A 16,271-nucleotide genomic window follows, 5' to 3' on the forward strand; every position below is an offset into this window, starting at 1 on the left:
TGCATGACAATGCTCGCGCACACACAGCTCGTCTTACACAAAGAGCACTCTCTGAAGCCAATATCACCATCTTACCATGGTCGGCCATGAGTCCCGACCTCAACCCCATTGAACATTTGTGGGATCAGCTCAAAAGACGCCTGAAAAAAAACTACAGTGACGTGAACAGCCAGCAGGAACTCATAAACGCCCTGAAACTCTGTTGGGAACAAATACCGGAAGAAACCGTGACGCACTTGATTGAAAGTTTCCGAGATAGGCTCAGAGAGTGCATACGGAGCAGAGGAAGGCCCACTCGTTATTAACAAATAACAAATTCCATTATTTTCCCCAGAATAGTCGTGCTTTACAAGATTATGTTCTTCCCTTATTTTTTGTAAATTTGCCTTAAAAGTGTATTTTTTTGTTTAAATAAACAGAATAAACCAAAGTTTCAATTGTTTCTGTTTACAGTATTCCTGAAAGCCCACTTGAAACTTGTACATTCATAAAAACTAAATATTTTTGTTCAATATTAAGTTAGAGCAAAAAAACATGGTGGGCCCTATTTAGTTTTGAGTAGTTTAAAAAACTAACATCCTAATCTTTACGCTTTTGCCCACAAATTGAGCGTACAATTATGATGTAATAGCTCATATGGCGCGTCCCGTACACCCGTGTCGTTGACCCATATACCTGGTTTGAAGTTACAGGAAAAACAACCTTATTTTCACTACAATAAGACCTTTTAAACAAGCAAGTTAAAATACTAGCATCTATTCTTTAAAAGACAATCTAAAATCGACCTTAACGCGTTATTTATAAAGGTGATTATTGGTCTGAATTACGTTTTGAGGAGCATTTAATGTTTTCTTAATTGTTATAAGATAGTGAGAAAAATGTAATTTTATTTTTCTTTTGTAAATAGAAAGATTGTTTAATAACACTTGTTTTGATTAGTAGTGATTAATTGGTTGTATTAAAAAGTGTATGCAAGGGTGCTTTTGCACCAGAGATGTGCTATGCTACGTTGCTGTGGATGCGTTTGGCTTCCATCAATCATATTCATCGGTACACATAGCTTAGCACTGGTGGTAACAGACTCAGCTAAGCTATGTTTTATATGGAAAGATGCGTGCTATGGATGGCTTCCCTATCGATACATCGTATACTCGAGCTGGGCATCTTCCTCGCACAGACCTTTACAGCGGCGCATCTTCATAGCACATCTCATGAAATATGTTTGTTGGTCCTTTATGCCAATCTAGTTGATTGTGCCAAAGTAAATTGATTTCCATATAGTTAAGCTAATTTATATAAAAATACAACTGGTAGATATGTCTAAGCGTCATTTTGATATTAAAGCAATGTCAGAAGAGCTGGAGAAAAGAAAAAAAAACTGTTAAAACTTATTGGAATATTATTTGGCTATGAACTACTTACTAATGAATTCTCACACCAATCAATTTATTCAAGCCTGAAAACACTAGATTTTAATTACTACTCCAGAACGTATCATCACCTGGCTTTCTACATAGTTAATAAATGTGCGTCCTCAACAATCCTCCAGGGCTTCTAATTGAGAGCAACCGGCATACGACCACCTGCTGCCGGCAATTACCATCTGCCGTGCCATAGCATAGCATCGGTAGCGAATACCATTGTGCGCTGTAAAAACTTTTTGTTTCAAACCTCATTTCTGAGGTACTGCTAACGCCATCTAGCGGTGCGGTAGGGAACTTTTCGGAGTATGGAGCTTTATTTTTTTACTTGGATTGAGTGTTTTTGTTGGTTATTCTGTGATTGTTTTATATCGATTATATTTTTTTTATTATGAGTTACGTCTACGGGTAAGTTTATAAACCTTTTGAGGTTCTTACTTGGTAAAAAAACTCAAGACAATGCAATGATTTGCATTATAAACGTAACTCTTTTATTTAATTGTTGTTTTATCGATTTGAAGTATCTAGGAAAGATATAAAATACACGCAACCGTTGTTTAAACGAAAGTTTTAACAAATATTTTCAAAATATAATCCAACTTAGTAATAGAATTGATAGCCTATAGCCTATATTAGACTGGATTAGCCTCCACCTGGCGACTAATGAGCTGCCTGGATTATAATCTAGACTGAATCTAGGCAGGAATGCGAACACCTGGCCTAGGTACCACTAACGTGACGACACAGGTGATAAACTATCTATTAAATTCTATTGCCATTTAGATCACACTTATTAATGTTATAAATGTGAAATTTTGTTTGTTTGTCAGTCAATAATGCTGAAACTACTGAACGGATTTTGATGAAACATTGTATAAGTACAGACTGAGCTTTTAATTTTGTATGAGCTGGCTTGGGTGATAGGATACTTTTATCCCACGGTAAAATGGGCAAAGCCGTTGGCAGAACATAGGTATAACATTACTACTCACTAGTCGTATTCATCATAGGTAATAATTTGGGTTTAAGTTATCATTAAAGGTCTATGAGTGCGGCAGTTTACCTAGAAACGGCAACACTGACTCTTATGGCAAAAATTACCAGCCAAAAAGTAATTAATTGTAGATCAAATAGTACTTTGATCTCTTTTGCCTACCCTTTGAGAGCCTAACCCCTCTTTTATCAGTAATTTACCTAAAAGGCAGACTGAACTTACTAATTTACATTCTTAATTCTAGACACGTTCCCCTTAATAATCTAATAACGATAATCCCTAAAGCTGAACTCATATCGCTACCTTTCCCGACTTCTCAACCCTAAAATTAAAGGATATAACACATAAATTAAATTCTGAACAAACTAATATAATCGTGTTACACGAATATAGCTCTTATTACTTCGCATTAAAGTTGTTGAACTTGTGAAACGTTTTGCTATATGAAAATAGGTTCTATAACAAGGTAATAAGGTTGTTTTAGTTCTGTAGTGAGTGTTTAATGTAATCCTGTTCATAATATCCGCAGATTCATCTCAATATAACATTACATACAGGAGCATGTCACTGGTTGTAAACATGCGTCATAGATTAAGTTTGTGTAGACACGGCGGATGTTTACTTGGCGGTGTGGTTTTGTGCCTATACGAGTAGGTTTCGACCCCACACTCGTGCATGAGAAGCGGGTGTCTTACGTAGTATCTGAAAGGCCTTGTTGGTTTGTGTGTGTGCGAGTCAGAAAGGTTTTGAATAAAATTAGTTTGTATGATATCTGGAAATCTGTTTCTGAGCTATGATTTTGCAGTCACAAATCTTAACCAAAGCTTCAGAGAGATTCATTCGGATAATAATCATAATGAAAATAACGTTGCCCCTAACATAAAACTTCTGAATGTATTTCTATCCTTCTATAAATAAAGTCTGCTTATCCTGCTTTCATAAAAAATAAATGTTGAAATAAAATTTCTCTAAAACAATCGAACACAGTATAAAATGAACACGAACTGTGGAAAGATTAATTAAACCTTTAATAAAACTAGACGAACTTGTATGCAATGCTGTCAAAATTTCCATACGTTATTTTCCGACGCGACGGTTATTTCAAACGCGAACCTAAAATTGGATGCGGAACTGCATTAAACTACGTCCGCAAACTGATATTTGGAGTAGTTTTAAAAACTTTTTTTCGCCCACATTTCATTTAGGAATCCGACAGTAATCCCTCGGTTCACCGATTGTACCACGTGTCAACAGTTTTAAAAGGTTTTGCAGTTTCGCTTCGGTCCAGTATTCCGTTGTTTTAACACTTTCCGCCCGTTTGCACAAGTTTTTGTGCTATTTTTTTCCCATCTATAATTTGTATGCACTTTTACGGTTCGGCAATAAAGGACAATGGATGCCGGTTGGACGTTTTACCAGTAATTCTGTTATTTGTAACAGTAAACTGTGTTGGGTTTTTGACAGGCCTTTTTACCCGATTGTAGGAAGGGTATTGTTGAAAGGTTTTGTGAAAGGGTCTTGTTTATTGATGACTTTATTCTCATTTTGAGGGTTTTTTGTCATGCTCAAACGTGTTACGTTTAACTAGACTAAAAATTATCGACTGATATGACACAGACAGATTAGATTTTTAAAACAAATTCAAGATAATGAATGGATGACAAACAATGATAAGATAATGTATAAATGGAATTGATATTAATAAATCTTTTATTATCTGTCTTTGACCTCTGTCAATACTATACAAATTATACAGTTTACCGCCGTACTCAGAAGTCATTTATTCAACCCAGTTTTCAGCAATTGGTTTGGAACCAAAGTGTTGCTAAGGAATAACTTAAGTTATCGTTAAATGTCTCAGAGTATCGCAATTAGTAGCAAAAATAAAATTAGCACATTGCCTCAGAGATGCAATACTAATGTCTGCACAATACTTTCAAACATTTACCAATACTTGATCTATAACAGAGCTTACAAACATTTCTTCGGCGACGTATAAACAAATGTCTATCCATCTCTTTCTATCCCCATACACCCATCTCATTCACGCCCGATGTTTACAATTTTCCCGGTCTTTAGTTCAGTCGGACGAGCGTCGCGTGCGCAAGTAGGCGTGCCGTTCTCTATTATAAATCGATATTTTTTGTGGAATTATGCGTGTGTTTATTGCAGTGACGACAAGTTACCCATTGTGTTTGAAACAGTTATAAAGTGCATTCCAGTTTGTGATGAGTTTTTAATTTTTTTTTTTAATTAATTGATGGGTTCTTTGAGTTGTTCATGTGAGGTTTGTGTACGGCTTTGTGTATTGGTAATTATTTATTTTATTTCTATGTGCCTATTTCTAGGTTTTTTTTTTTATAAGTGTAATTGATTTTATTGGTTCAAAACATTCAAAGCTTAGTTTTTAAGGTAGTTTTAAATAAAATAAGTGCGACATGTGTTTCAGTTAAGATTGTTTAAAAGGAACGTATTGTTTTTAAAGTTTTATATTTAAACTAGCTGACCGGGCAAACTTCTTAGTTGCAGCCTCAAATATTTTTTTCTCACCTTTTAAACCTTTTCTAGACTTCTACAAATAATTTAAGACCAAAATTAACCAAATCGATCCAGCCGTTCTGGAGTTTTAGCGCGACTAACGAACAGCAATTGATTTTTATATCAGTAAATGATAAGTTTTATTTAATTAAGTCTCTCCAGACTGGAGGCTGTCTGTTGCCGAAGACAGGGGTCTTTTAACACAAAAATCATACCTTAAAACCTCCTCGTTTCTTTGAACTCGGTTAAAAATCGCCCCGTTGCGTCGTCAAAGAAAGATAATACAGTTTTGAATTTATAATATTTAAGGATATTACAGGCTAATAATTTAATTCTAGATTTTTCTACCTTTAACATGCATTAACAACAATTAACCAGGTACGGTTATACATAAATATACCAATTTCCCTGTATTGTTGATAATTTAATGAATTTATTTTATAATATCCTGTTATGAATTGAGATTTTATAATATGTATAAACTACAAACTGGCGGACCCCGCGAAGTTCGTTTACAATCTTGTTAACAATAACAAACCAAGAAAAAAATACAGAAATAGCGAAATAGGTTCAGCTGTTCTCAAGATTTGCGGTTAGCAACACATTTATTTTATTTACATATTTATTTTAGATTTCAAACTTATAATTAGAAATTATAAGCCCAGGTTTTCTCACGATGTTTTCCTTCACCGTTTTGCAGTGGTGTCTAAAAAATCATAGATAGTACGTGTATAACTTGGAAAACGCTACATTGGTGTTTGCCGTTGGTAGGTTTCGAATCTGCGCCCTAATGCATGAGAAGTGGGCGCCTCAAACCTCCGGGCCACCATATTATATTATAGTTTACAATATGCATATAATTTTTAGTTAAACGTTTTTGTTTCAGTAATTAATTATGTGATCCTTTATCTGAGTAACCGCCCACGTAATTATGATTTGGGATTAATCCTATGAAGGTGTAATTAGCTCAATATTCAGGCTGTTTTAGGCATTACCTATTTAGAAAATGTATCTGAAAGGAGCCTAAAGGTTTATCGCAATGACTATGTTAAAAAAAATAGAACAGGGAATTTTAATATATCAAAAATTACAACCCAACAATAACAGATTTTTGTAGTTGTGTAATAAATATCGTGTTTAACCCGTCGTATGCTGAAGCACTGATCAGTGCGAGACACAATGTGTATTCTATTGTTGTCTCATATACCCGCAGACGAAAGGTTAAATACTAAATTACTTAAAATATATTTATGCTCGACTAGTTTTGAGCCACACTGGGGCTCATATTTATGACACTGACACTGACAAGAACTATTGTTGTGTTTTGACGTCATTATGCAATTAAACACTAGATTATTTTTAAGCACTCCTATATGGTACATAGGATTTACATTTTAGTAAAACTAAAGTAAAAGTGGACATATAAATTAATACTAGATTCTAAACGTAAACAATGGACAGATTGTTACACACATATTTAAATATCCTACATTACATATTGTGGTTTCTAGCGATAACTGAGACTCAATGTTATCGTATATATTGAGTAGGTACATAATTTTATATTATTGTTATGTATAAGTTCCTATATAAATTGTTAGGTACCTATTTTATTTATTTCCAGTTATATGCGTCAGTGATTTATTAGAGTACCTTTCCGCCTGCGGTATTTTCCCTATTATTCCTAATTATAGACGTTTAATGTATTAAAATTGGCAAAATATTAATATGTTTACCGGGATCCCGGAGCCGCGGATTATTGGGGCTCCGGCTCGAAGAGTTGTAGTGGTTTTTAGTCAGTAAGAGTCTGAAACTCCCTCTCATCTCACTCAAGGCGGGAGAAGTCATTGGATGATTTTCCCCCTTATAAAAAATATATAATTATATTTTCGGGGATTAAAGAAATATGAACGAAGATTGGTAGAATCTTGAGTAACATTTCTCTTATTCTACAAATAATGCTATTATTTGATTGTAAGAGTGTTTTCTGTACAATTTACAGAAAATAGACTTACAATCATATTATCCGTCAGTTACACTATCAAGCATTCGCCAAACTTTCCGTAATAGGCCCTAAATTAACTCAGAGCAGGTGTAAACTATGATAGAGAATGTTAACATTTTATGTGCTGAAAAATATTAAACAGATCTGCAGATGTTTTGGGGAAAACGAATCTTAAGTAGCTTACGGAGCGAACAGAGACGTTTAGATATATGTAGTTAGAATAGAATCAACCAGTTTGTGTGTTTATCACCAAATTATATTTTGCACTATTTAGAATCAATATTACGTCTACTGATAACTAAGGGACCCTGCGAACTTTGTTTCGCCTTGGATTTTTTTCTGCGTATCTTTGTTAAAATTGAACCTTCTCCTAACAATACGAAAATCCGGAGCTGCGGACTACCTAGCGGGTTTACCGGGGCTCCGGCTCGAAAAGCAGTAGTAGGAACGAGGTTGTTTTTAGTCACTAAGAGTCTGACAATCCCTCTCGCTTCGCGTTGATGTTTTCCCCCTTAAAAAATGCTGTTCTCGAGATTTGAGCTTAGTAACACATTTAGAGATTTAAAGAAACTACAGAGTACTTTTTACATACTTCTTTAGCTTTCATCAAATTGATACATCTATCATATCTAATAAAGACCACCACATAATAATAAACTAATCAAAGATTAAATTAAATCTTTTGTTATCAAAATATGGACATGAACTTTCAAATTGTAGGTACGTATGGAACGCTTGTATATCCGAAACGAATTGACCATTATTGATAAATCCTTTCACCTCTTAAACAATAGATTGTTTTATTAAAGAGAAAGTCGGTTTTGGTAATGTTCATATTAACTAGTTAAAATCAAGTAACATTTTTGTAAGATTACATACTAGGTTTTTTCGCTGCGTTGTCCCACTGTTTCACTATATCAAGAAGATTACTAGAGAAGAAAAAGCGTGAAGAATTGTTTTCTTTTGGAATTTGACTACCAAATTACCAATAGACTGCACTGTTGCAGTGGCTGGGCAACCGGCTGCCGTGCAATGTGTAGCAAGTTAGATTCCCGCAAGGAGCAACTCTTTGTGTGTTCCACAAATTGCTGTTTCAGGTCTCGGTGCCATGTAAACGTGCTCATGACACAGAAGAGAATCCCAGAGTAGGGCAACATTTTTTTTAAATGTCATCACATGTCTTTGGTTTTTGACTGATTCTTTCCGATTCTTCTCAACACATTTCATTCGTTGCCCAATTTAACTTCTAGATCAAATAGTATCAATGTTATCTTTGTAGTTATATCTCCATAGATACTACTATTTAAGTTCTACTTCTAGACAGCAAATTACGCTAGCCCTAATAGTTATGACATTTCACCATCCGTCCATCACGGAGTATGTGGAGAATGCTAGACATATTATAATGGAGAATGTTAATGGTCTCAGTAATAACCTGCTCATGACGTACGCCTAATGTAATGCGATGACAGTTTTTTCTTGTGGTTAATGTATTATGTGATATTAAGTTATGTTTTAATAGTATGTGGACGCTAATGTTTTCTTATAGTTGTTGTAGGGGTAAGAGATTGGTTTATTAACACTCTATGACTCCTCTGGTGTTGTTTGGTACTGTGCGGTACTGAATATGTCTAACCATCAGAGCATTTGAGCAGACGCTGATACGTCTGCTCTCTCTGTTTCTTAAAAAACAGTGATTGTGTACTGCTTTACCTACAATGGTACTCTACATTCAGAGGTTTGTTTCACGTTGAACGAGATCGAAACGAGAATTCGTTCGGTGCTCCGATTCGCCAGCTCCAATGTACCAACCAATCAGATCGATCCGCCCGGTTTCTGACGAATGTGTAGTCTCTTAGTTGGCGTTTATGATACCCACGGAATGAGTAGGAGTCCAGCTGAAGATAAATGGTTCCTATTAATTTCATAAACATTTAGCAATGAAGATGCAACCCGTGATCGTGGGTGCGTTTACAAATGCGATCTCACACCAGTTGCCATAATAATGTTATAATACTAACATATTATTTGTTGCTATATTATGTCAGGCTATTGTTAGCTCGATAGTAACGTAATAGCTCTGTGTAACTGTATTCGAAATTATTATCTCATGGACGTATTGTAGAATCTAGCTAGGATTATGAGTGTGTGTTGATTATTGAGTGAGACGAAATAGTACATCGGTTACCTGGGCTCCGACTCGAAGCAAGAGTAGGAACGGGGTGTTTTTTAGTTCAGTAAGGGTCTGTTAAATTACAATTACTAAAAGCCGAATAGAGTTTAGTAAAGAATTGTCTCAAATGTAGTACTGTCACTATCAATTCTTTATAAAATGACAGTGATAGCACAATATTTAAGTACAACTTAAAATTGAGTAGCGTTTGAGTATTCGGGACTGATTCTCTCGCCTCACCCTGGGTGGGAGAAGATATGTAATGATTTTCTCCCCTCAAAAAAGGTACTTCTAGGGTTGCTCTGACTGGACTAAGAGGCTTTGACAGGGTTGTGTCAAAGACTATCTTCATCTAGGCTCGTTGGTTCCAAGTGCAACTGTCGACCAAGGAACAAAGCGGGTTTTTGAGAAGGTTCAGGCGTTTTGTCAAAAATGCACCCTAAAATTGTTCAGAACAATTTCAGCAATCTTTAATATTGCTTTCGTATAACCGTTTCTTATTTAATATCCGCACCAAAATCATACGGTACAAGTACTTACCGCAATTAATAATAAAATAAACTTAATTCTTACACTTACATTAATGCTAAAACCTCGCGATAAACCGCTAAGATACCGTTTTTTGAAAAACCGTTATACCTAAAGTATTTTGTTTTTAAGTAAATTGGTGTAACGTGTTTTGATAAGTGTGTTTGTAAAAAGGAAAAATTGAGCTCTTACTGCTTTAAGATACGAGTATGTATTTGTATTTTAGGGTTTAGATGTAAGTTTGAGCAAAATGTATGTCTGTAAACGAACCTACAAAAAGGCTTTGACCAATTTATCATTATCAGATAGAAAACCAATAGGGCCCATATTGCTGTTTAAAATTATTGTAGACCACATTGTACACTTTAGATGCATTAAAGTGATTTGATTTGATTTGACGTACACTCCTAAAAAAACCCCTCCCCTTTAGTCCTCCGATCCGAAAGAGAACTCGCTACTACCATCCAATGGCTGCCCCTAACTCCGCCGATGACATCGTACCAGCGTTTGAAAAAAAAAGTTCTAAAAAAAAAGAACTGAATAGGACCAATTACCATGCGGAGCGTCGTATTCAAATCTAGGATAGCTCTCAGTGCCATGAAAGGCAAAAGGACCAGGAAGTGTGGCAACAGTGCCCCAAAGCAGGCAACGTCGCGAGCTCTAATTAGTCCTTTTTTACTAGCGCTTCGAAATTAGCAGGTTTTTTGCTAAAAAACGAAAAAATGTTCGTGGTTTTTTGAACGAAGAGATTTTTGCTTTTCGTTGGTGTCTTTGGTGTGTGATGTGATTTTTGGTGTAGTTGTTTAATTATATAGTATGCTTGTGTGCGTATTAAATATATGATCACACGATTGTGGTCTGTCGATTCTTGAATTGGACAATGAGTTCTGATGAATTTTAGTACCCTGAAGTTCACTTAAAAAGGGGTATTAGGGACTAAAATCTTCACAAATACTGTTCAACTTCTCCAACTTTCTTTGAGTAGTAAGAAATTAAACTGCAGGGCAAAAAGTCAGAAGTTCCACGTTCATTTCAGAAACAGTTGCTGAAACTAATTAAGTATTCTATCTACTACTACAGTACTACTTACATCTTGTTTGAAAACTTACTTGTAGTTTTTGCTCTTTGGATTCTGAGTGCAGTGCTTTACGATTGTTGAAAACAAACAAATCGATTAGCAACTTTGTAATCGATTGTGCGTTTCCGATTTTTAGGTCACTAACACTTTCGTTTTATATTTTTTATCGGGGATTTGATTAGCTTTGTTTCTGATTGGATTGTTCTTTTATAACTACTATTACCCGAAACTCTTAAAAATCTATTTATGTTTATTCTTAGTATCAAGTTATCAAATTCTACTTTAAAACAAATAGAAATGTGGATATAGTAAAGAAATAATAGATTGGAATAATTGGATACTTCCGCAAACACAGAGAAAAATCGTCTAATACAGTGATTGTCGAGAATAATCGGTTTCCGTATACCGATTGTTTAATATTTACATCATCAGAGCGCAATTAGTGATTCTCTGCGCATACATACGTTGCATGTTAAGGTATATTCCGTCGTCTAGTGTAAATAAATTAAATTACCGATCAATCGTAACATGTTAGCAATAGCATTATAATCGTAGTAGTCAGGCCAGACACGCGATTGGAAAATGAAGGAAACATTGCAGTAATTCCACTTTACACAAAATATTATTAAAGAGTTTAAAATGACTTAACATCTACAACAGTAGACCAAAAGCCTCTTTTCACACGAAGAAGGTTTGAGCATTAATCACTATGCTTGCTCAATGCGGGTTGGCGATTTCAAACTTATAATTACAACATCAGGCGAGATAGCGGCCAAACGTCGGCCCATGTAACATTAAAAAAAAATTGGAAATTTTAAGTCCAGGTTGTTTGATCTCCACGATGTTTTCCTTCATCGTTTGTTAGTGGTGTCTAAATAATCTTAGAAAGTATAACTCGAATGAAGTTAGTAAATCCCCCTAAAGACCTTCCAAAACATAACAATTTCCTATCGACTTAATAATTACTTACACGTTAACCGCCACACATGTTAACGACGAGTACCCTTACCCTTAGTACGAGTTTACTTTAGGTTGAACGAAAACGAAACGAGAGCGCTTTCGGCCGTTTGATTGGTTGGTTCATTCCTGCTGTACGTACTAAGCCCTCTACCAACTTGTACTAAGCTCTGTAACCCCGTTTTAAAGGCGAATTTCCCTTCAACAGTTATTAATCGGCAATCAATGGTTTAACCTTTTGTATCATACCTGTATTGTGACTCAAGTCTATTAGCACCGATTGTGGCAGTCAACTTTATTGTTTGTATCGTAAATATCGTATTTATTGAATTTTAGATAAAGCATAAACGTTCTGTTACAATTGATTTGTAGTGAAACAATTATGTGGCAGTTTAAACTTTGCTGTTGATTTATTTTTGTTTAGGAATAGATTCTATAATATATGTTATTCTTTGTGTTACATATAAATAAAGAAATAAATAGGTTTGTAGTTTCAGTGGTCATTAAAATAATATATCTGTAGTCTGGATAGACTATAATTTTGAGTGAGATACTATTAGTAGTAGGCTCACCCCCTATTACATGGGTCTTATAATACAAATGGTGAAAGAGTGGGTGTACATTGCATAGTGGCAATTAAAAGAATATTATATTCATGAGCAGCATTCCGCGACACACGACGCGGCGTCTGTTTCGCTGCTAATATGGAAGAACTTGGTACATTGAGGAATGCTAAAACTAGTATTATGCATGGCATATCATCCTTCATATAAGAATACGCTATCGTTAACCCCAATATTAAGATTTTAGTGACAGACTTATCTTCATTCATTTTTCGACAAGTGTCTTCGCCAAGTGTATTCGACACTGGCTCTGTCAATCAGTCATAATGTCACGAACAATTTGTGTCAATTGTCTCTGGTAGATATCGGGCAATCAATCCGCGAGTGGCTTTGTTCTCGGTATTGTCGAGGATATAACAGTGTAGCTGTAGGTTAGGTGTAGGAAAGTTTTGATAAAGGATTATTTGTAGGCCACAATAGAAAACACTACGCTAACACGAGCGAAATAGCAGTTAGGTAAGACCTACCATCAATATTATCAGCCCGTAAGTCTACTGCTGGACTATAGAAGACTCTGGAACACCATCTCATGTAGAAACATGAGAGGTGTGCCATTATCTTCACAGTAAGCGGGCGTGTTGGAGACAGTGAACGGGACAGTACCCTTAGTACAAGTTTAACTTAACGAAATAGAAACGAGATTGATGATGATGATTGGAAGGTGATTGGCCAGCTCGAATGAACCAACCAATCGGAGCGCAGAACGCGCTGTCGTTTCGATCTCGTTAAACGTAAAACACACTCGTCTCTGGCAAATAAATAGTTCCTTAGTTAGCTTTACGACACCTGAAGAGAAGACTATGGATGTTGAAAAATGCACTCCACTCTACTGTCGTCACCAGAAAACTTCACAACAGTTACCTCAGTCCACAATTAATCTCAACAAGTTCACAATACATTGGCAATTTGTTTTCCGATCACAAAATAACAAATAGCTATGGCGACCCGGCTGTATCTTAAGTCTAAGAGCCGTGGGTATCGGCAGAACAATGCGTGCAACGGTACAAGCCACAATTAAAGGTTCCCACGGACCATCTTGATTGCTCTCTACGCCACGTTATCATTGGTTGAGTTTTTAGCTGGTTCTTTCTTAAATAGACGGTCTGTTTTATTGGATTGGATAGTTTTTTCAGTCAAAAATAAATTATTTCGACGTTTCGTTACAAAAATAATCACACTTTCAAGCATTGATTTTGATGATTTAATTAATTTTCGAAATATTCTAGCAAATGTTCTAGAAATGTCTCTTAGGTATATGCAGGCTTATAAAGTCTTCATTAACTGGAAGAAGGAAGCATCTCATACAAAATTCAAAGAAAATATCGTTTTTGACGTTTCGATAAAAGTGTTGAATTATACTTACTAGTCAACTATGACTTACTAGGAAACTAGCCTATTTTTATAGAAGAAACATTTTGGAGTTCTGCTCGTGTTTAGTATCTTAATGGTGTTTGCTGAAGACTGTAAAATGTTGTTTAGATCTCTCTAGATTAGCCAAAGTATTATATTGAAATTTATAGGTAATAAGCTCGTTTACTAGACTTAGGGCAAATGTGACTGTACAATTGACGAGTTGGGACTATTACCTAAGACTATAGTATCTGTGCTTAGTTTTTATTTTAATTTATTGCCTTTGCAATTTACTGTTTACTATAAGATTTTAGATTACCGATAAAGCTTTAAATCAGTGTTGAATTTAAAATAATACGTTTCCATCCATGAAAATACTTTTATAACTATCACCTAATCTATCGTAAAATGTTTCATTAACAGCTATAATAATGTGGGCAGTAATCCCAAACGTGGGATCAATACAAACAAGACAGTTGCTAAATGTGTTATTAAATATTTTTGGACATAACATTTTTTTCAAAAGGTCTATGTTGAAATGTTCCTGCACGAAGTTCTCGCCTACATATTGTAAACCCACATAATTTACTCTATGATTCTCTATTGTTTGATTTGATAGAAATTTCGAAATTATTGTAAACGGCAGTTGGTTTGTTTGACTCGGCAATCAAAATTCGACCTTTTATTTAACAGTTGTTAGTGATATAATTAAACCGAATTTGTTTAAGATTACAAATGGTGTAGATGAGCTTAGTATATATTTTCAATCGATATATTATTCTAACCTAACCACATTTTTTTTTTTTTTTTTTTTTTTTTGAGGGGGGAAAATCATCCAATGACTTCTCCCGCCTTGGGCAAGGCGAAAGGGAGTGTCAGACTCTTACTGACTAAAAACCACCCCGTTCCTTCTCCTGCTTTTCGACCCGAAGCCCCGGTAAACCCGCTAGGTAGTCCGCAGCTCCGGATCAGGCATCAGCCCTACTGGGCCCCATCTGTGGTGGTCTGATGGCTCTTTGAGGCGCGCGCGGAACGCGACGCGCCGCACGCACGGGTCTGGATCTGGTCGGGCGGCGAGCTACCCTTGCTCGCCGTCCGCAGGCCCGCACTTACGGTGGCCGGAGATCGTCTCGCGATCTCCTACGCCCGGAGTGTCTCTCGCGACGGCTGGGGCGTGAAGAGGTTTGTTCTCTGACGCGCCCCGCCTCCTTCTTAGTTAGCATAACTGCTCCGCAGAAGGAGGAGACGGCATCCCAGTCCCTCTCGCTCCGCACCATGGCCTGTACCAGTGCCGGGCGCGAGAGGTCGCCGTCGCCGACCACATCCCTGAGGACTTGGCGGTGCTCAGCCCACGCAGGGCACACCGCCACCGTATGTTCTACCGTGTCCTCCGGGCGGTCCTCACAGTGATGACACCCGGGCGTTTCCTCCCGCCCAAGAAGGAACAGGAACCTACCGAAACTCCCATGTCCGGTAAGCACCTGCGTCAGGCGGTAGGTGAGGACGCCGTGGCGCCTCTCTAGCCACTCCTCAAAGAGGGGACTTACCGCTGCAATGATAGCGAGCCCAGCCCTCGGTTGCGACAGTCGTTGCTGCCATTCCGCCATGAGATCGCGCCGGAGCTCGTCCCGCCACGCACTGATCTGGCGCGGCAGTGGAGTTTCGCCCCGGCGACACGCGTCGGCGCGCAAACTGAAGACGCGCGCGAGCACCTTCGCCTCCAAATCCCACGGCGGTAATCCGGCAAGGAGGTTCGCCGCCTCTCCGGAGATCGTGCGATATCCTCGGATCACCCGGATATAACCTAACCACATAGGACCTTTGCATATCTATCGAAAATGGAGAGTAAAAGTTACATCGAGTTTACTAATGTTTAAAGTAATAGAAACAAGAGCTTGTTCGGCTCTCTGATTGGCCGGCTCGAATAAACCAACCAATCAGAACACCGAACGCGCCTTACCGATAACCCTTCCAAGGAATAAAACATGACATTACGTGCTACACTTTTCAAAAAGAAAATGTTTATCTTTCTAACTTAAAACTAGTGGGTGACCTATTCGACTTTCCAATAGTACCTAGCCAACTTAAGCCCTTAAGTAAGTTGTAAGTTAGTCGGCTTAGCTGTTTCACTAACTTTGAAAACAACCAAGATTGACATCTACAGAGACCTCTAACTTTCATTTCGTGTTTATTTTTAACCGTAACAAGTTTAGCTTGTAAACTTACCGAAATAGATGGGATAAGGACGTGACGCTTGAAAATTGAATTTTTAACATGTTTTAGTGAATTTTGATGTTGTGCGGGGTGTCTTTTTGAAAGACTAGTATTATGACCTTAGGTTTAATAGTCATATAGTTTGCATACCATAAATAAGTATTAGAATACTTCAAGTTATAAAAACCTCTATAACATGAAGAAAGATCAGAAAATACTAAACAAAGAAGTTACTTGAAGACTAAAGGGCAAGGAAACCATTAAAGCCATAAACTAAACAGGTGGAAATAGTCTATTTAGCCCATAATTAAATGCAGGACCCTTCCTGCACTACCATATACAGCTAGAACGAAGCTCTTTACATACAAATAATATACAGAGAGACTAACT

The 16,271-nt window shown here is 36.8% G+C and overlaps 1 protein-coding gene across 6 annotated transcripts in view; it reads left to right on the forward strand.

Moving 5' to 3' along the window:
• LOC118276815 (protein enabled) overlaps nucleotides 1-16,271 on the forward strand; it is an 84,438-nt gene that overhangs the window by 26,919 nt on the left and 41,248 nt on the right. For 2 of the 6 annotated variants that reach the window (XM_050699728.1, XM_050699732.1), the window contains exon 1: nucleotides 4,488-4,726. The exons of 1 other annotated variant lie outside the window; for it this stretch is intronic. The gene's annotated coding sequence lies outside the window, so the exon portion shown is untranslated. Of the gene's footprint in view, nucleotides 1-4,486; nucleotides 4,727-16,271 lie in introns of those variants that run through there. 3 more of the 6 variants (XM_050699733.1, XM_050699730.1, XM_050699729.1) reach the window with 3 other exon arrangements.

Source organism: Spodoptera frugiperda, chromosome 17 (assembly GCF_023101765.2).
Source record: "Spodoptera frugiperda isolate SF20-4 chromosome 17, AGI-APGP_CSIRO_Sfru_2.0, whole genome shotgun sequence".
In the NCBI taxonomy this organism is placed as follows: Eukaryota; Metazoa; Arthropoda; class Insecta; order Lepidoptera; family Noctuidae; genus Spodoptera; species Spodoptera frugiperda.